A 21,303-nucleotide genomic window follows, 5' to 3' on the forward strand; every position below is an offset into this window, starting at 1 on the left:
TGTTTTACTCCTTTGAAAGAGGCGTTTATGTCTAACATTAATTTAACTCAACTATCTACCAAACTACAACTAACTCCAGGCCTCTACGTTAAATTCCACTTCTATTTGTGCACCTTCATTTTCTCAATTGGCGTCTAAGAAGGGACAGAGGCAATGTATCTTGTGGCGTCACTTCCTTTTCCGCGTGCCTTACCTCGCGCGACGCATTTCATGACGCACCTCGTCAGTTAATCGTTGTTTGCATTTCTTTAATTCTTCTTCGTCCTCTTTACCAGTTAAGCCCAAGTTCCTGTGATCTTGAATCATTTCGCATTCTTTCCCAGACGATTTCCCCCTTCACAGTCATCTTCCACCAGGTCTTTAGTTAAGCTGAGTAAATGACTATCTTGCTCGTCTGTAAACTTCCTCCAAAATCGTGAGGAATCAGATTGTAGGGCGGAGACGTTGACTAGACCAGATACATCACTTTCGAAGCTTTTGGAGGCGTTGACTGGACCAAATGCATCACCCTCGCACCTTGTCGAGGAAAGAAAGCTACTTACCTTCTCAGTGCTTGTCATCTTCTCACTGGAAAGTGGGCTGTCCTTTTTTTGTTCCGCGCTTATTCGTCGGAGCTTTAAGACGACGTCAGGTATATGTGCGTGCAAAACAGTAACGAGGGATTTCCTGACTATTGTTGTGCATATCCTTCCTAATGTCGCTATACCTCGCTGGCAAGTTTTGTAAACAGAAGTAGACACTTACGACGACGTTAAGGGTATGCCAATACTAGACACGAATACCTGCTCAACCTTTGGATCCAAGGTAGTAATTTGGCTTCGTACAGTTCTTAGGTACATCTCTATTAGCTTGTACATGTCATCGTAAAGCCAGACGACTGCTGCACCATACACTCCTGCCGTTTTATGATCATTTACCAGTATCCTGTATCGTGCTGGGTCTTCAACTGTTCCAGGATAATAGACAACCTCCTGAAGCTCGCTTATCTTCGTGTCTTCAAGTTTCTTACGATATATGTGAAATCCTTCGGTTTCAGCCGATTTCTAAACAGAATCTAAATCGATACCATTACCACCCTGACGATCGGTAACAGGCGGGCATCCAAAGACTAGTCTAGTTGATGTGTTGAAGAAGACTTAATTGAGATTTATTGTTGCATGAGAGTACATTTTGCGCAAATTCCATAGAAAAACGCGATAAAATACATATCTGGGTAGTAACGTATTGCAAACGTAACAAATACTCACGATGCGTATATGATGCAGTGGGAAATCCCTACCTTTACGTAACAAATACCTACTCTCCTTATTTGCTATTGTGACAAATACCCACCCGTAGAAAAACGCGATAAAATGCATATCCGGGTAGTAACGTAATTGCAACCGTAAGAAATACTCACAATACGTATACGATGCGTTGGCAAATACCTACCTTAACGTAACAAAAACCTACTCTCCGTATTTGCTATTGTAACAAATACCCACCCATAGAAAAACGCGATAAAAGGCATATTCGGGTAGTAACGTAATTGCAACCGTAACAAATACTTAAAATGCGTGTACGCTGCGGTGGCAAATACCTACTTTTACGTGACAAATACCCACCCTCCGTATTTGCTACCGCAGCAAAAACCCACATATCGTAGCAAATACCCACATCAATCTAACTCTCTCTCTCTCTCTCCCCATGTCTCTCTTTTAAATCACTTTGGTTTCCTTTAACCCTTTAACTCCCATGAGTGACCAAGACAGAATTTCTCCTTACAATATCAATACAGTATCAACCAGATAAGTGATGAAAATAAAGAAACATATTAATTTGGGGATAATTAGTTGATCTAACACTAAATTCTCTTAACTAAGATTATAAGAATTGTATAGTTGATTGCAAGGAGAATGACAAATTTGACCTGGGAGTTAAAGGGTTCAAAAAACGGTTCCGGAATAAATTTTTTGGTAGCAAATTATGAGCGAATGTCTGAGTGGACGAAGTGAAAATCGAAATTTGTGGCACATGGTCGTCAAATTGAAAACCTTCATAATTTCCCCAGAGATATACTATAGTGAACTTAGAAACGTGGTAAAGTTCTTTTTTTTTTTCTTTACTCAGACTTGCTTCTTTATTCGAGTAAATTTGCGAAAACCGAAACGAGCGTCGGTAGCAGTAAAATGGCGGAAATCAGTGCCCCGAGTTGCTAGGGGTACTTGAAATTTGCGCATGAAAAGAGCAAAAGAAAGCAAGCTCATATCAATTTGATAAATTTGTATCGGAGGGATGGGGAATTGTTCAAGTCTAAAACGGGACTATTTCATATCATTTTGAGCTCACGGAAAGCTTTTGAAAATCACCAATATTTCAAAATACAAATGTTGCATTTCGTTACAAATTTTTAATGAACAATTTACCCATGCGGTATAACTCAGAATCGGCTCAGGTTAAGCTCATGATAGGTGGAAATAGTGTTATTTTCGAGGATTTGAAAATTAGTTCAGGGTTTTTTTCATTTCCGCACGGATTGAAATAATTTCAGTCTTGAGTGAGAAACGCTCGAGTGTGTTACATCTACACTGGTATCCGATTGCGGTCCGTCTTTAACGTCTTTGGCACAGATTTGCTGACCTCCAGGTGCAGATGATTGAATTTTCTCCTTCAAGTCCACAATGAAGAATTTTTTTAAAAAATGTGTTTGGATTTGAAAGAAAAACAGACACCTGCCGCTAGCTTACGGAATATGTTATTATAAATAATTTAGCCATGGGAAATGGATGAGAATTTGAAACGAAAGCTGGGATTGAAAACCAATCTGCCGTCGTTGGCCAATGAAAAACCAGAATAAGGGAAAACGAAAGCCCTATATGAGCTTATAAGGCAACCGGCGCACGACGCTTTCTAGCTGACGAATTCATACTTGCGCGTATATCGTAATACTTGGATCAGGTATCAACATATTTGAAAAAATGTTTTCAAATTCCCCTGCGGCGGATAAAGAATACTTGATAAATATAAGACGCTTTACATTGTAATCTGTTACAGAGATTCTGACACTGCTATTGAACTACATCTGTCAGTATGTGCCTCGGCCATTTACTTGAACTAATTTCAATTCACCAGAAAATTTATCGATATCATACTTATTATCTTGGCCCGAATTAATTCCGCCCGTAGACGGTCTTCAATTCGAATAGTAACACGCAAATTAACCCGTAAAGGAACGTTGCCTTTCCCGAAAACTCTTACTCACATTTCGTGACCTTCATTCCTACTTCGAGAAATTTAATCCCCTAGATGACAGCCGTGAACAACGATGAATTGCACAGGAATCCCAATGAAGGTCTATGACGTCAAGAATGAAAAACATAAAACTTGATTGATATGTTCTTGAACGCCTTGACCTCGGACACCTATAAAATGTCACGCTATTGTCACACAAGCTACTAGAGAAGAAAGCCATGCAAAGCGCACATTCTATGTATACCAAAGCTCATTCGCAGTAGAGTTAGGGACGAGCGTGCACTTTATAGAGTGTCTTGTTTTGTACAATAAACGGCCCAGTCAGGTCACTAGAAGACTGGAGTTGGTAACGCGACATGACATATAGGGGCGCTCGACAAATAGGGGAACTTGATTTAGTCGCTTTCCGAAAACTTGACAACCAATGTATATATCAATATTCATTAATATTCGCTACTATTCGTCACTATCCGTCACTATTCGTCACTATTCGCGACTTTTCGCGACTATTCGCAGCATTCGGTGATTATTCGGGTTTTATCATCAGCCGCCGTTGTTAGCTACGCAAGGCTACCTTACTGTATTGATTTCCTGATCGAACACGGTGCTAACTGCAAAAGATATTTCGGAATTCTGGATTTAACGATGGGGTGCCTAATAAGATTATGTCATGACGTAAATGACGATGTTGCAATTTTCACAAAGTTAAGCCTGGTCTTTCCGTGCGGAAATAAAAAGCCCCAAGCCAATTTTAATCCTCGAAAACAACACTATTTCCACTTACAAAACAAACATTTGAATTTCCTTACACTGACTTTCTTTGCTATTTAAAAACTACACATGTGGATTAATCGCCCATTTAAGTGAATAATACTATCAGTAAGATCACTGACTGTTTTGAAGGAAACATCGTCATGATAGTCATGTTTCAAAAATTGCTTGGGAGCCTTTAGATTACCTTTTTCTTAACGCAAATAAAAATGTTTCTGTGAAGCATCTCTCTTTAGTTTGCATAACCTCATTTTTCTATACTATCTACTCGCTAAGAAATTTTTCAGTTTGTGGCACGCATTTCGTTAGGCCTGTTTGAAAATAAATATAAATGTTATTCACCAGCCTAAGTCGGTCTGTATTATATGTATTATATCAATCAACGATTATATTCAGTAAAACTGAAATTCTTGTGACAAGTTTACCAACCGAGTAAACTAGATGAATTACCGAGTCACGTGATGATTAATGCGCCCGAAATCAAATGAAGTGCCCATAGCATGGAAGGCAACAATTACACAAAACCGCGTGCTGAAGAATTGAGAATACTTCGTAAGGCTTTCGACGCATATCTTTTCACGCACTGTGTTTTCATCAACACCGTTAATTTTCTTTAAAGTTTAGCCTTGGGTCAGAAATTTTGAAAAGATTTTCATATCGTAACTGAGCTCTGATAATGACCGTTCCTAGGGGCTAAAAAATTACAAAAAGTCTTGCTTAATTCGTACTTACCTGGTTGCCTGATCTTTGCCTTCCCTACCCACCCCTGATACAAAGTTGAGTTTCATTATGATGCCAGCGCTTTTCGTCCTCATTTGTCATTTGGCGGGTGGTGAGGTTTGTGAGGAAAGGCCGGGGGAAACAATTATAAGTAGTTTTATCGCCAGCCACAAACTTTTTTTTCTTCACCGATTATTTATTTTTCAGTAGCAAGTAGTTTATATCTGCGTGAGACTCTTTTGGTCCTATGGATGTTACATCTGTAAATAAAGATTTATGTTGGTTGGTACTTACAGTCTTATGAGCCACTCAAGCCTTCTGAAAACTCCTGAGGGTAAATCCTTTAACTGATTATGGGATAAGTCCCTGTGAACAAGAAATCATTACATAAAATATTAGAACTGCGCTGTTAGATAAAGCTTATAACTTCATATGACTCCTACCGAAAGAAGGTCTCGTTTTATTACGTTTTAAGCGCCCCTCGAATAAATTACCACCCCCCTCTCCCCTCCTTCCTCACTGTCTCAGATACCAAGAAAACCTGTTTCTATTGCCACTTTATCTATAACTCTTTAACCTTCAACTTCAGCGGAATCAGTACAGGTTAATAGTTTCTTAAAAGCACCTTCCTTCCAACGAACGCCCCTCCCTCTAGCCGAAATTTGAAATAGGCGCTCGGGCGATTATTCGAGGAAGTGCTTTGTATAAAATTGGCTAATTTGGTTTGACAGAAGGGATTTATTATTGAAAATCAATAGGAACTCACGATGCAACTGGCCAAGATAAAGTTCTTTGATACAAATATTACGTTTAGGAGCCCATTAAAATGGGCTCCTGACATTTTCAAATAATTCAAGACTTCTCCGAATTTATGGATTAACACACCCCCCTCACCCACGGTTGTTCTACATAGCTGCGCAAATAAGAAATTTGAGACTGTATTAGGGGTCATCTTCAATTTCATAAGCCACCTCCTCCTCCGTTAGAAATTTTATTTCCGCCATTTTCGATATTGCGATTACAAACCCATCAATATAGCTTTTGTTTTGAACAAATAAAATAAGGCAACATCATCTAATGCTTAGCAAACATTAAATAATGAATTTTTAGAAAAACTGAAACTTTTCAGACTATGGTCTATTGATCTGTGTTTATTCTTCTTGTTTATACATAGATAAATATACCCAACTTGCAAAACTGATTCTGATTGGTCCTAGCAAGTTCAGTACATCACCATAGTGCGACGTATCCGCGCAGTCTGCGTCGTAAAGAATTTTGTCATCTGGGAGGAAAAAATTCTGTTTTTCGGCTATTGTGCTTACAGAAATAACCAAGGGGTTCATTATGGCAGTTTTCGACAAAAACAGATGATTCCAGAGGCTGATCGTTTTAAAACCTAATCCAAACTGTAATGTTTAATTTCAATTTCCTTAGCGCGACTAAGTGACTTAAAAACGGCAAACAACACGAGAAGTTGGTACGAACATGATAAAGCTACTCATGCTCGTTGGTGCGTACGATAACTTGACTTTTTGTTGCCTGCTCTCTCGTTGGTCAGTATTGAGGAAGGCGATTCCTTCACATGTGGACGTGCCGTCTCAGTGAAACAACAGTGACGTTTCAAACTCCATGTGGGTTGTATAAATATGAGATTACCACAGATGATTGCTCGGAAGTTTAATATTGCAGAACGGAGCACATATCATATCGTAGGTCGTAAAAATACTGTATAACAATTAAATTTTTAGCTATTCAATTTTATCCTAGATTGTTCAAGAATAACTCAGAAATGGAAACTCGGAGAAATTACGACAAGTGACAACCTTCAACCCACTGGATCTTGTGATGCTGATTAATAACAAAGCCTCAGTAGAAGCTTTATTTGCTCTCTTGATAGAAATCATGTAGCTTTCCATCAATGCAAAATTATTTCGAATATATTCATAGAAGAGTGGTGAATCTTCAAGACCAATGAGCGAGCTTGTTACTTAAGTTTAACGAAGCGTGGTCCTAAATCAGTACAAAGAGCTAACATAACTAAATCCTACCCAACATAACACATGTTTCCGCAGACAAATTTCTTTAATTGACTTATTATTGCCCCCAAAGCAACAAAAACACCAGCTGTTGCATTCGTTTGTGATAAAAGCAATGTTTATCTAATTCGAGGAGAAGAATGACTATGCATGGCGGCGTGTCGAAATGGAAGAACTGATGAAGCGTGCTCCCTGTCATTTCAGTGCCTGATACGAGGCCTTTTATCCTTGGAGAAAAGGTGGTATGTGCTAACTTCCTGTGACTGAAACAAAGGGTGCAGCAGGAGTTGAAAGGAACGTAGGTTAGAGCTGAAACTATACATCTTTGAGCAATTTTGTGCTTGACTTACCAAATTCAGGAAATCCTACTCCAAAATTTACAGGCATTTGTTACTGGATTTTGCATGTATTTTCAGACAGTGGAATTAGTGACAAGAAGAAGTTGACTGATGTAGACATACACTCAGCATATAATTCAACTTTCAAAGGAGCTTAGATCATGGAACTTTACTTACAACAGCGGGAACCAAGCTGCCCACGAAAAGTGAAACGTAAGAAAGTAATACTCAAAAACTGAGGAACAAAATATTGTCAATTAATCAAATTTGACGGGGACAGATGCGTTACAACCATGTTCCCTGAAGACACCAAGTATACAGCAAAAAGAGGACGCCCTGGCTATGAGATAAGTTAAGATTGGGCCATATCGCTGATGTGTTATCTAATCACAGAAGTCTATTCAAAATTAAAAAAAACAAAACAAAACAAAAAACAGAGGAAGAATAAAAAGAACAAAGGTGCGATTTGAAAAGACAAGCAAACACCAGGCCTTGCTGAATGACTTATGGTGATTGCACTTTCTTCAATCATTCCATTTTCTCCACCGTTTTCCAAGGTTTTCTTTACATCAATCTTCAACACATTATCGCCACACATGATGTATCACATGTTTGAAAGGGAGTAGGTGGGCACAGGTAGCCACACTTTATTATGAATCGTTGCAAAAGTAAGTCTCTCCTTCACAAAAATATGAATGAGTCTCGTATCAAGAAATGTTCCATTGTTGTGGGTTAAATTCGACAAGTTCAAACAAAAGTCTTTTGTCGTTTGTTGCGCTGAGGAAATTGTGCCGAGACACGGCGAAGATGAATTTCAGATCATCGCAAATTGTCGGCGTGTCAAATTAGCGGCACTAGGGGAAAGGGATTGGGAAAGTCGCTCATGAGGGTGCTTTTCACACAGGGGTACCCAAGGGAGAAAATGCCCTTCATTATGCTTGGTCTCTCAGTATATATTTTTTTTATCAGCGAACCAGTTGATTATAAATTTATCAACACGATAAGGATGCTTTGTTGTTAAAAACATTCACGAACTATTTTACTCGGCAAGAGGACGAGAGGAAAAAAAGAAAATTAAACAAGAAGCTTCTGTGTGCGTTCCATTGACGGACGTAAAGAGTATCGGGTGGGATGGAAGGTTTTCGGAAGCAAGGACTATACTTGAGTGCAGGAAGAAGATTGCAACAGCGCAATGAAGAACTATGCGCGATCTTCACTTAAAAGTGAGTAGATTATAACAGGAACGAATTTACTTTGCTTGAAGGCTAGTTTGTTCGAGACTAAACGTTTCTCTTAGTCTTTTTTCAGGAAAAGAAAAAAATGATCGATTATCTCGTCGGTGAGATTAGACAGAAGCTCTCCGTTCGAACCTCCCCAGAAAAGGGATACATTCGACGCACCACCATCAGAGTTCCGATGGATCCAGAGGACTTTGACGACCTGTTAAGTGGCCTGAGTCGTGGTAGGAGAAGGTTTGATGTGTCAGTCGAGGACCTCGACAACCTTCTGCCAGATGGATGGTCCGAACGAGCGTTCCGCACCACTAACAGATGTGTTGTTAGTCGACAGCAGCCCATAATCATCCGGTTCGCCGACCAGAGAAAGTTACACTACGATCATTCCAAGTGTCCACGCTGCGGCCTTCATCAAAAAAGTTGCAGAAATCCTTGTACTGTTATTATAGCCCAATAGTCGATTTTCTTTACTAAAGTTTGAACTATACACGAGTCAACTTTTTATGGCATAAGTTTTCCAGCCTCCCCCAGCTTGAAAGGTCATTCAGCACACGTGGTACTGCGCGCTTTACCATCCGTTCAATCCTGCACCAAAGAGTTGACCCTAGATCGCCCACAAGTCCCATTAACTTAGCTGTATAAAGTCAGAACAATGTTATACGCTTTGGGAATGTTATATTTGGTCCGACTATTACCGCTTGAATTACAAATAAAAGTCAACGGCAACCTACACTCTAACTTAGTGAAGGTTCTCCTTGAATATGTTATCAACGAACTAAACCTCTGATAGCTGCACCACATGTCACATTGGATGTAACGATGTATTCGGAAGACGTTTCGTTGTAAAACTGGTCTGTGGATATTACCCAGAAATCAAATACAGTATGATGTAATAAAGTATCTTTCAGCCGACATTGGCTATTTTAAACGCCTTAACCCACGAATCTCAGCTGAGGCGCTGTTACACTTTACTTACAGAGAGTCGCTCACTAATTCGAAGTCTAAAGCACACTCTTCGAAACCTCGTAATCTCTGGTACAAACTGCATGTAAGAAACACCGTTCAGTCCTTCACTAACAATGATTTAGGTTGCGTTTCTATTAGCCAATCTAAATCCTGATTTTCCGATCCACATACAGTTTTCTGCTTCATCGAGGAGAAAACAAGTTTAAGACTACAATCGGAACGATCTCCCTCCGAACTTGGATCGCACGGGTCGGTATATCACTTTGGATCCCGATTACGTGGTGGACACTAGCGATTAACATGGCGGTTCAAAAGGTGAAAAATAAGCAATTGTCATTTTCAAGTCAGCCCAGGTTCTTGAACACTGCTGTACTCCTCTAAAAATCTTTAAGATTATGGAAGTTGAACTTGAATGTTAAGAATAAAACGACGAAGTATGAAATTCGCCCAGTTAAGACCGTAAACAGCATTTAGTTTTTTTGCACGGCGTAAGCATCCGTCCAAACTGCAACATTTCTGTGAGTTTTCTTAAGCTTCTCAAGCATCGTAAAAATGAGCAAGTCATCCATTTTCATGATGTTTTCCCTTGTTTCTGTTTTCTCTAACAAGTTCTCCCAGAATAGAGTAAAAGGCTGAAGGTAATCTAAAAAAACCCTCCATTTTGCTTTATTCTTGGTCTTCAAAAGATCGTGTCCAGGCTGTTTGCCGTTCGGATCGATCTCTTTTCAGATTTTTGAAAAATCTGAAAATCAAACAAGCCAAACAATCCAATTAAAAAAAGGTCCAAACAAAAAAAAATTCAAACAAAAAAAAAATCCAAACAAGAAAATCCGAGACGATTCTGATAGTCTAAATCCAAAAAGGCACTGACGGTCATGACGTGACGGCCTAGGTGATGTGTTAAGTTATTCCGAATGTGTGTTGGGGGCGGATTCCGGTAACTTTCTTTGAAAATAAGGATTTGCTTCTAATTTAAAGTTGCTACTGTTTGATGTTCCTTCCACAGACCTGAAGTAATTTTGATATTTGTAATTTTTTTAGAAAACCTTCAAATATCTGTCTAGATTTGGAATACGTGGTTAGTCTTTACGCAAATTATTTTGCGGAATCAAAAAACGCAGTTGTGGTGGTAACCAGCCATTAACGATCATCGTTTCCCTCTGTGCAGCTCTGTGTTCCACTGTACCAAAGTCCTCTAAATCCCCAAGTTCATTCCAGATTCCAGACTGTTGTCTCTTGAGGCCAGGATGCTAAAGGCTTGGTTAGTTTGATTAGTGTGTCGTTCAAAGAGAGTAAGAAAGGCATATCATGAAAAACAAAAAGGCTTGTTAAAAAAACAAACAAACAAACAAAAGAGCTAAAAGGGCGAGCAACGCCACTAGAGAACTAACCGTAAACACGCCACGTCGGTTGGTGTTGGGCTAAGACGATGTTGGGGACGAACGGAGTCCAAAAGCCAACGGTGGTGTCCTTTTAATGAAAAGTTTACACTTGTGTAGTTCATGCCACTTCTTTGGATGGAAGTTTATTGGATGACTTGGACAAAGCGTAATTATGTCGTTTGATGTCAGTGGAAAGTCTCAAAAGTTTCTGAGGAAAAGTTACATGCATGTCCGTGCAACATGTGCATCAGGTAAGCACGTTGAAATTTTCGCACAACATTACAACGAGGAAGCTAATTAACCCCTTGAGATTTAAATGAGAAAATGATAGGTCATTTCCTTCGATTTATCGTGCAGGTGAATTTGAAGTATCGAAGAGCAAAGTGATTGAAATAAAATCGTTCCAATCAATGCACTAAAGGACTTGTCATCTCAGCTGGGAATGCTGACGAACCTACATGTACCTGAAAATTGTTTGCAAAATCTGTGGCTTGTTCACCATGAACAAAGAGAGTTTGACTGAGGAGCAGTGTGAAAAATGGTTTGAGATTCATTGGTGTTAAGGGTATTACAAAGACTCCTGCCCAAGTTTGGCATGGAGATTTAATGTGCCAAATGGCAGTGATGATAAAAAATGAGTGATTGTCATTTCATCAAGCACACTAGGATGAATTCTGTGGAATTGCCACCATTATGAAAATTAACAAAACACTGACCAAGAATCTCACCAAAAGAGATACCTTGGGAGGGTGTTACATCTGAAGCTGGAGCTTTTTATGAACAGAAGACCAAGAGTAAGAAAAAGGCAAATTAGACCAAGAAAATACTTTGTGTATATCCATACATAGATAGACAATGTTTATTTGTTAATCCTTCACCTTGCAACCAGGGGCTAGGTGAGCCAAACTTGCATATTCTGCAAGCGTCTCTATAGTAATTTGATATCATCTTTTCAATCCTTAATTATCTTTTAAGAATGCTTTGCTGGAGGAATTCAAGGAAGGAGTGCACCTAATGAGTAGTCCCTGTGGTTCCTCCTACTTTGGGTTTCTTCTATAAACCTGTTTGGCCTCTGAAGTATAACTGTTTTAGGTACATGTACCATGTTAATGATGGTAACATGGAAGGTGCGTGGAAGGTTTCCCTAATATCCTTTCTTCTGTTGATGTGCATCAAATATTGCTGGTGATCTCCATTCTGATTCACAGAATTTTATTCAATGTCAATACCCTATGACTATCATTAAAATCACTGTCTTGAAGTAAAAGAAGAAGAGAAAAAAAAATGTCTTGGATCATACCATGATGACCTTAGTGTTTTATCAGTCCCTTCTGTTGACTAAAGCAAGAAAGCAGGTGTGGGAGAAAAAGTTGCCATTCTTGATCAGTGTAAGAAGCTGAGCTAAAAGCATGATAATTAAGCTGCTACATGAAATACCTATATATTTTAGTCAGCTGGCAGTTCATATATTTTCTCTCAGGTGAGAATTTAACAGTTTACTGTCTTTGTAAAGCAGAGAGAATACACTTTACAACTAGGGAGAAAAATTGGGAATTTAAGATGTTGTGCCTGCATTCTTACTATGATGATCGTACTGCCTGCTAATAAAAGTTTGGTTTCTTCCCTAACAACATCAAGTTTTGTTAACCTTTTCCACCCTTACATCAGTATGCATCTTCTCCATACTGTTCCCTATACATTCCCTAAGGTGCTGATGAGGAGAATTTGTTTCATAATCCAGAGCTTTTGGTGACCATTTCCTTTATTCTCATTACCTTAGTATGTGATTTGGGGCTGATATTGTGATGAGAAATTAAATGCCAGTCACTCTTAGAGGTTAAAGGGTTAAGACCATCAAAATGACTGCCACCTACATGTATCTTTAGAGGCATTCAATTTTAAAGTTTTCTTTGACTTGTAGACTTGATATTCTTCACTAGGAGTGAAATTTAGCCAATTTAAATAAACTAGCTGATTTAATGACTGCCTAGGACTTATGTTGCATTTTGTTGAATTGTGTATAGCTGAGTGATAAAGTTGCATCTTGCCTCTAAGCCAGCTTGTGTATCAATTCCCTTTTACCTAAACAGTAACCCAAACAATGCTACTTTTTGTTATATTTGCAGTTTTTTGTCCTGGCAGTTATGGAACAAAAATCAAGGTAAAAATTATGTTAACCACTGTTTTTACCTGTAAATCTGAATTAAATCTAATTAAAAATGATTCAGAGGGCATGTTTTATATTACAAACATAATATAACAATTAAAGGCAGAAAGCTTCTTGTTTTATAAAAATGAGTGTAATCCATTCATTTTTTTTCTGACAGTGAATGTTCTTTATTCCTGTCATGTCATGAAGGATTTGACAACATGGAGTAAAATGACGGACAGTTTGTGACTTATCAATAAGCATTACCCAAGCATGGGGTAATAATATTGATCACAAGTGATATTAAACTTTCATGCATACTTACTTAAGGGCTTCTTTGTAATTCAATTAAAAATAGAAGGTGGCGAGTCTACTAGCTTGAGAACTAATGCTATGTTTTGATTTGCTATTATCATTTTATATGTTGTATGTATTATTAAACCAATATATGTTTCTCTTGATCATTTAGTAGGGGCTTTTTCTTAAGGAATAATATGATGATATTAATGTTAACAAGGGTGCGCGGTAATTTTGTCCAATAGATGGCTACAAAGTTCAATGATTGATTTGAACTAAAATATACTTAAGGTACAGCTCACTTCCTATTTAGCTTCAAGCTCAAAATCAACAACTTGTATCTATTTTTGTTACCTCAAAAGCTACTGGTGCATATATACATACCTTTCTCTTTAAAAAATGCAGTTAGGATTTAAAGAAACAATTCTATTTTCCTTATGTATCTGGTGTTATTAGATAATTCTTTATGAATCAATGTGGCTTTTTTCTTTTAGGAACTGAGGCATCCTCATGAACATCATCATGAATTCAACAAGAATTTGATTTATGTGTAGTTGAAATCTTTATTATGAGACACCAGCTCAATTGTATGCTGTTATTTGCTATGGAAAATGAATGATTAATAAAGAGTTAATCAATTTCATTGACCAGGAACAGTCTTCAGGTAACTATTGATTCCTTCTCTCTTTCGTACCTTTTAACAAAATTTTAATCGCAAGGGCTTCATTATGGAATTCTTTGTGCTGTTCTCAATAAGTATTTCATAAATTAGGCTTTCCTAAAGTGCCAGCGTGTAGCAGTAAAATTATGTAACAAAATTCTCAATGAAGTCAACAAAAATCATTAACATGAGCACATTGTTGGAATGCACAAGGCTTTTTTTTTCTTTTTTTTAACTCAATTACTCCCTGAGTGATTGATACGCAACTTCTCCATACAATTTCAAACCGTTCACAGAAGCTCACAAGAAGTGAAAATGCGACATACGGGAATTTTCAGCAGGAATACTGATATACCACCAAAATAAATAAGTGGAAATTGTGGTAAGGAAGTAATTTAGTACATCATTAGTAGTTTGTGAATGGGTTAACTAGGGGGTTCAGTTATGATGAGACATAGACAGGAAAGAAAGTACAGTATCACAATAAATTGCTTTGACATTGGCATTTCTGAGGTATATTGGCTAATCCATTCAAAATGCACATGTATGTACCCTGCTAAGCGAGGTTCTCTTGACTCTGTACATGTGTGTGGCTCCCAATAGTTTGCACAGCTTTTCCTTGGTGATGTATATGGAATCAGTGAACTGATTGAAAAGATTGGTGTTGAGGTGGACACCATTTTAAAAGTTACAGGAAAAGCTTTTGACCCCTCTCTTAATTGTCTGCCAAGGGACCACAACATTGTGAGAGGTGGACTGTCTTGTACCTCTCCAGTAAACCAGTGAAAATTAGGTTTGGAAAAAAAATTGCTTTTTCAGAAAGCGAAAATGTTGAGGCGTTGTAAAATGAATGGTGGGTAAATTTAGTAGGATTCAATTAGTGTAATATTTGTGACAAACCTTGTTTTGAGATGGACTAACTGAATAAAGATATTGAAAAAATTAATCTTTCTTTGTATATGGATTGGAGTGAGTTTGATAATGATCACCTGTATGATAGTCGAATTAGTGATGCTTCACATTTGGAGCCAAAATTATACTAATTAATTGCGTTCTCAGATGTAATGCGTAGCTAAGTTAATTAAATGCTGATACGCCGAAGGTGGTCCAGTCTTAAAATCGTGAAACAACTTTCAGAGATAGTTGGAACTTTAACTTTTAACTTTTGCGTGAGCTAGCTTGAGTTCTCGTTCCTACGCACGCGTTACGTGATTTAGATGTTTCGTCACGTGCGTTGAATTTTGCATGCGATTGAAAAAGAGAGTGCGCATAACTGTTATTTGTTATCTGATAAAAATAAATTGTTTATCCCTTTCCTTTCAAGAAGTGGCGTTTTCAATGGACATCCCATTTAAGTAATCTTTCACACCAACACAAAATATTCCTGCTAGGCAACCGGTTTCAAAAGCCGTAGTCACGTGCTTACGCCAAACGGTAAGTTATGCCTTCGAAAATTTGCCGGATCTCATTGAGGGCGTTCTAGGAAAAAAAGCATCCTTTTTTTTTTGCCTCGATTACCCGGGGCGATTATTCCAGGATTGGTTACTTGGCTTTGACGGAAGGGATTCCTTGATGTCATCGTGCAGGATGTGGACCAGCCAGCTTTCACTTATCCACCCTTCCCCTCCCCCCTCACCCACGACTGTTCTACATAGCTGCTCAATTTCCCAAGCCACCTCCTCCTCCGTTAGAAACTCTTTTTCCGGCACTTTGGATATTGTGATTATAAACTCATCGATATAGCTTTTGTTTTCTACAGAGATTATGAGGCAACATCGTCTAAAGCTTACCAACGATTAAATAATGAATTTTTAGATCAACTGAAACTTTTCAGACTTTGTTCTATTGATCTGTGTTTATTCTCTGATTCGCGGGTTATGCTTATCTATAGACAAATATACCTATCGTGCAAAACTGATTCTGATTGCTCCTTGCGAATTCAGTATATCGCTTAGCGCGACATATCCGCGCAGTCTGCGTCGCAAAGACTTTTGTCATCTAGGAGGAAAAAATCATGTTTTTCTGCCATTGGACTTACGGACATAACCAACGAGCTCTGGCATTATGGAAATTTTCGACAAAAACGGATGATTCCGAAGGCATGAGGCTGATCGTTGTAAAACTAAATCCAAACTCCAATGTTTAATTTCAATTTCCTTAGCGCGACAAAGTGACTTAAAAACGACAAACAGCTTGAGATGTTGGTAAAAAAAACTGTCCCGTTGTCAATTTGACGAGAGAAATAGGACAAAGAGAAAAATCTCCATACTCTTAAAAGAAAACTGCGGTAGTACTGATTGATAGTCTGAACTACCTGCTAGCCCGGAACCGAGTATTCAGATCGTCACAAATGCTAGATCATGTGGCCACGGGCACTCGAGCAGGTTATATAAGGCAAATTGTGGTCATTCTTCTGAGAAATGTTATGGCATCTCAGAAATGAGAGCAGGTTATATAAGGCAAATTGTGGTCATTTTTCTGAGAAATTTTATGGCATCTCAGAAATGCACCAATGTTAGGTATCAGCGGTTTTTGCCAGTGGTGAAATAGTAAGCAGACGAATTTCCAATACACTTTTAACCTGTCAATCGGATTCATTCCTCAGAAATGAAAGTCACAACCATTCACCAACGTTCCTTGATCACCTGAAACGAAAAACTCGGCGTATTCCTTAGCCTTGCAGTAAGAAGTCGCAATGAAGTTTACATCGACAGTCAAACGGCAAGAACTAAACCCTTTAATGAAAAATTCTGAATGTAGTTAGACACCACTGTTTGGGGTCATCATCATAAATTACGATCCACTTATTAAGTTTTCATGAAGAAAAGTATTTCAGTGACTGTTTGTAATTGATAATTATGGATTTGATCGGTGTTTTTCAATCAGCACACTCCGCTTTAGAAAGTGAGATTAATTAACAGGATACTGTCTCAAAATTACAACCTCCTGCGGTTGTAATGAGCTTGGTTTCACGCGAGATTTTATAATTTATATTTTCACGCGAGATTTTTCTAAAACTTCGTTGAAATGCTCCAAAAAGGGTTTGAAAGGCTATGTTGCATTCGAGTACTTGTTCAATGTCAGAAAAATTACGGCACGTGCTTGAATTTGAAAAGCTCTGTTATTTGGGGATAGCCCCCTGACGTACTTCTGAGCGCTCCAAAGTGTTATTTGAATTTTTCAGCCTGAAGCTTGACATGGTGGCGAAATTCCATTGAGTGTTAGTTGTTACCTCCCAAGCGACGTCCCAAATGTTGACAAAAACGACAACGTAAATAACTACTGCAGGAAATCATTTGATAGAAATAAATTGCGATCACTGAGCAAAGACCATTGAAATGATTTTTATAGCTGGTTTGAAGGCTTGGAGACATTCTGTACGTGCGTCAAACTAAGTATATTGCAGTAAAGGGATTATGGTGAACTTGTCCCATTGCAGGTTTGCCTCTTATTACCCTTTTCGAGTTCGCCGCCTAACGTAAAAGAAGTTCGCCCCCACCTTTATCAGTTCGCCCCCAAATCTCTCGACTTCTTTCCCTACCACAGAACAATATTTTTTTCATTTTCAAGATGATTTTTTCACATGCAAATCCAGCCGTGTTAAAAATGCACGACTTATGCATGAATAATGCAAACCCGCTGCGTTACAACGGTCTTAATCTAACGAGTTTCACACAATTTTGTCCTTTTTTGCGCGGCAAAATTTAAGAACTAGTTATCTCGACTTGCCTTCGAACTTCTCACTAGCCCAAAAACTTCAACAGCATTACAAACGAGTCTAATGAGTTGGGGGCGAACTGGTAAAGGAGGGGACGACCTCGTTTAAAATTAGGGTGAAAACGTCATTAAAAGATAAAGGAAACGTTTCTCCCTTAATGATTGATTCCATTTTAATAAGTTTGTGCCCTTAACTCGCCGAACTTTCGAGTAGCTTGAACATGACAATAAAATACGCTTACTGTGGACCAGTACTTTGAAGTTCATCGTTGGTATGTTCTACCCTAACTTACCTTGAACAAGAAACAAATTCAGAGCTAAAGAATCTCTGTTGCTGGCTAAAAGCCAATAACCTTAGCTTAAATGTAGAGAAAACTGAGTTTATAGTTATTGGCTCTCGCCAGAAAATTCTTGCCGAACACTATGACGATATAAGCATCAAATTATTAGACCAAGTTGATCACGCTAAATTTTTAGGTGTAGTTATCGACAATCCGCTTTCCTGGTCTAACCATGTTGACGGAATTTTAAAGGCAGATTACGATACTGGCTAAAACCTGCTTCTCAAAATACTTAAATGGGATAGACTAGAAATAAGGAGAAAGAAACAAAAAGCGACAATGATGTTTTAAATCCCTGAACGAATTAGCTCCAATGTACTTGTGGGCCCTTTTTAACGAGCGAAACACAAACTATGACTTGTGTAACTCTTTTTGTGAACTGACTTTGCCAAGGCCGCGTACTGATTATTTAAAACGCAGTCTGTGTTAGTTACATCGGTACCTTTTGTGGAACTCGTTCCCTGAGAGTGTCAGAGGAATCAGATCAATGGGTGAATTTAAAAAGCGAATCAATATTATTATGTATTTGAGTCATTAGATTCTCACTCAGCAATCTTGTAAAACAATATTTTGATAGTTTTTAAACCAATTTAATTTTGTAAATAGATAGATTGGGACGCGATTGTTTTTACTGAAATTTTTTTTTTCTACTACTACTGTTATCTAATCCGATGGTATGTGAGTAAGTACTTTACTTAAAACCTTGTGCTTTTAGAAAAAGCACTGGGTGACTGTGTAAAATGGGAAACCGAATTCGTGAAAGCTTTCGTGACGGAGAAGCTATAAAAGTCAACAGTTGCTCTCAGGTTATGCTTGGGCACAACCCTGATGTAGGTTAAGTTTGGACAATGTATTTTTACTTCATTATGTGGCCAATGAATGGGAATTACATCTATCGTAATGATACGATTTAGCGCCCTCCTTCAAATAAGTGCCCTGTCTCTAATAAGTGCCCTCGGCCCTCGAATTTGTTTTTGTTAATGAGCCTCCCTATTCTATTATGTACCCCTACTGAGTAAGCAGCCTCATTGCAATGAGCACCCTATACCAATAAACGCCCCTATTCTGCTTAAGTGATAGCACTGCTAGAAACTGTTACATTGCATATTGAGTTCAACTGTGGTTGATCTTCGTTTAATTGCTCTCTTAGAGCCTCAGTACAAAAACAGTGGCCTTCTTCTCAGTCTCTCAACTATTATGTCCATGTGAATGCACACTTCCTTCAAACGAATAATCTCGTCAAAATATTTTGCGGCGATTGCCCAGCCTTTTATTTTAGCCAAGACAGGAAGTCGTTTTCCATTTTCTTTATCCTTTTTAGATAAACGTCAAAATTTTCTTTTGCACATGCCCTGTCCCTAATAAGCGCCCTGTTTCAAAAAAGTACCCTCCCTTTAAGAAGCCAAAGTTAATAGGCGCCCCAGGCGCTACGTGTAATCATTACGGTATTTGAATCCTTTCTTCTTATTGTTGCACTTCACATCCTTCTCCTGCATGAACTACTCCAACTTGCTTCAATGGTCCGCATAAACTGTGCCACGAATAACAATATCATGTGCGCTCTCACTTCACACTAGGATTCTTGGTAAAGAAGGTCATCAAATGTCACGGTCTCACTTACGAAGTGAGAGACGATAACTGAAGGCAGCGATAATGACCACGCAGGAGAACGAAGTTCGTTCGCACGTCATTCTTGTTTGTGACCAGGCCGGCTACATGCTAAAATGCTGATACAAAGGCGTGTGTAAGCTTTTCTAAATATACGCGCCTCCAATAAGTCGATCTGGCATTGCAAACGCATAGTTCTCCGGACTTCTTCACGGCCGGTCGCCCCAATGAGAGTCACCTTGTCAAATGGCTTATCCACAGGACGCATGACAATTGGCAACATCGAAAAAAATCCTTTCTAGACAGTTAGCAAGTTTATCTCCACACCTGAATTGAAGCCAAGCACAATTTTGCAAATCCTCTTTAAAGACCTTTACTTCCCATCTTCGGTCTCGTTACCGGGTTGTAGGAATTACGGGTAGCAGATTGCGGGTGTCAAAAGGTTTCCTGAACAGAGTGAGCAGAGTTTTTCCATCTCCCCCATGACTACAAGTTCCTCTGAACAAGGCAAAGTAATGACCACTCTGAGCCAATCCTCTCCAATCGAATGCTTGAACAGGAGGACTTTATAATAGATTTACCATATCAGAGGTGAAATTACTTTAAAACAACACTTGTCTTGCCATAGTTTCCAGTTCCCCGCGATCTCTCCTTTTCTCATCTTGAATGCCACGGAGGCATAATGTAGTGAAAAATCCTCGACGAAACCTCTGATAACGTATCACCTGAATTCCAACCGAAGCTTTCAACGCTATCAAACATTTGTACCCAATTTTTTTTTAAAACCAATTTTGAACTATTCCACCAAGAGAGATAACAAGGCAACATTACGTCAAAGAGGGTAAACCACACAAAGAAGTTCACCGATCAAGGTCTTAGTCCCATTGATTTGATACCGATAAAAGAACGTGTGAGAAAAAATACATCACACTGGTCACCTACAGAGGTAATAAAAGCTGAGGCTAGGAATATAAAGCTGCAGAAAGTTGAGACATGTTGTGTCCGTTTGAATGTTTCGCACAAAGCACTAGAAGAAAACGGTGCATGATGAAAGATTCTCGAGTTCTGTTTAACAATTGGTTCATACGTCAGCTCCATATATATTCACGTTCTTCGATCGCGTCCCTTTAGGGACGATAAATTCGGTTTTACAAAAGATTTGCCAGAAAAAAATATGATCGCATAAAAGAAAAACACTAAACTACTAATTTTTTAAAAAACTAGATTTCTAAAATGGAAACAAAAGGTAAAAACAGTCTCTATAGTCTTGCAATGTCACACTTGACCGGTCAAAGTCTTGTTGTTGTCAAGGAATCCCTGGTTCGCTTGCCCACCACAGCCTTGTTGCTATGGGGAAATTTCTCACGTGACCGATTGCTGCAAAAGGCGTATTGTTTTATAACATTTTCAACCCGATGGCAATTTTTTTTCTCGAGGGATTTGTTTGCTGACGTCATGAGCATGCACAATAGGAATACGAAGCACGCTCACGCAACTGAATTTGATTAGACAAATTTACTAGCTATGTTATAATTAACCTTGAAGAATAACTTTGAACTGGCTGGTACTTATGAGTTTAAGTTTGTGTAAATTAGAAAGTTTTTACTGATACACCGGTTATCTTTGGATTATTATTATAATTTTTTTCATAATGAAGGTCTAATTACGACCTCCCGCTAAAAGATTGTCTATTCCTATTCCTCAATAGATCCCCAAAGATGTTAAGGCTTTAAGCGCTTGCATGATCAATTTCGTCTCCATTCCGTCACCGAGAGCGACAATCTTACTGTCTAAATGGCTATTTATCTTGAGCATCCCGTCATGATGTTCGACTAAAGGCGCTCACAAAGT

The 21,303-nt window shown here is 38.6% G+C and overlaps 1 long non-coding RNA gene and 1 pseudogene across 3 annotated transcripts in view; both read left to right on the forward strand.

The window, feature by feature from the left end:
* The window catches only part of LOC149050645 (uncharacterized), a 404,897-nt pseudogene that overhangs the window by 363,349 nt on the left and 20,245 nt on the right, over positions 1 to 21,303 (forward strand). The window lies entirely within an intron of this gene.
* On the forward strand, positions 6,973 to 14,732 carry LOC149050674 (uncharacterized). 2 transcript variants are annotated; one of them, XR_016184331.1, is made up of 4 exons: positions 6,973 to 10,930; positions 11,037 to 12,159; positions 12,807 to 12,840; positions 13,620 to 14,732. It is a non-coding gene; the product is annotated as an uncharacterized LOC149050674 (long non-coding RNA). The 2 variants fall into 2 exon arrangements; XR_016184330.1 differs by lacking the exon at positions 13,620 to 14,732 and adding an exon at positions 13,007 to 13,184 and having other exon boundaries at positions 12,806 to 12,840.

This window comes from Pocillopora damicornis, chromosome 2, assembly GCF_964200805.1.
Source record: "Pocillopora damicornis chromosome 2, jaPocDami1.2, whole genome shotgun sequence".
Taxonomy (NCBI): domain Eukaryota; kingdom Metazoa; phylum Cnidaria; class Anthozoa; order Scleractinia; family Pocilloporidae; genus Pocillopora; species Pocillopora damicornis.